This window comes from Heterodontus francisci, chromosome 36, assembly GCF_036365525.1.
Source record: "Heterodontus francisci isolate sHetFra1 chromosome 36, sHetFra1.hap1, whole genome shotgun sequence".
Classification (NCBI taxonomy): domain Eukaryota; kingdom Metazoa; phylum Chordata; class Chondrichthyes; order Heterodontiformes; family Heterodontidae; genus Heterodontus; species Heterodontus francisci.
The window spans coordinates 31,586,951-31,587,552 of NC_090406.1; the positions used below are offsets into that span (position 1 = coordinate 31,586,951).

A 602-nucleotide genomic window follows, 5' to 3' on the forward strand; every position below is an offset into this window, starting at 1 on the left:
CTGAGGGGCTGGATCCATGAGAAACCCCTCGACCTGCATCGTTAATATTCTCAATTGCTGTAAATGTAAAACTGTAATTGACATGACAATTGTGAAACGGAAGGGTTGGGAAGAAACTCATGACAGTATAGAAGGAAACTGATCTCCCTTGCAATGTTTGTATTTTTTGGTGCTGTTTCGAAACTGTTTGGCAATGTAATTTTTACAGATTTTTATGAATAAGGTATATTTTGGAAATAAAAAAAGAAAAGTCTGCGCTAACTGCATCGCTTCTCGGCCTTTTGGCTAAGATCAAGTGTAGTATCTGTTCTTATCAGTGCTTACTTGGTTGAGAAGAGACCATGATCATTGCCTTTTGATCCTGGGTAGGCTTTGAGTGAAATGGCTATAACCAATCTTCGAGCTTCAGGCCTGGGAGTGCGCAACACCGTTTGGGTGGTCGTGAAGGACAAGGAAGGAGGTGCACCGGTCGATCGCACCTTCTTCATCAAGCGTATCCTCCTCGAGTGCTGTGGATTTCAAGCTACGGACGTCTTCTGCCTGCAGGATTTCCCCAGCAGTGGATACTTCGACGTGACGTTCCGGAACGTGGCGGGATGCAT

At 44.9% G+C, this 602-nt stretch overlaps 1 pseudogene; it reads left to right on the plus strand.

The window, feature by feature from the left end:
* Positions 1-265: 265 nt before the first annotated feature.
* LOC137351851 (U2 spliceosomal RNA) lies at positions 266-374 on the plus strand (annotated as a pseudogene).
* The last annotated feature ends 228 nt before the right edge of the window (positions 375-602 follow it).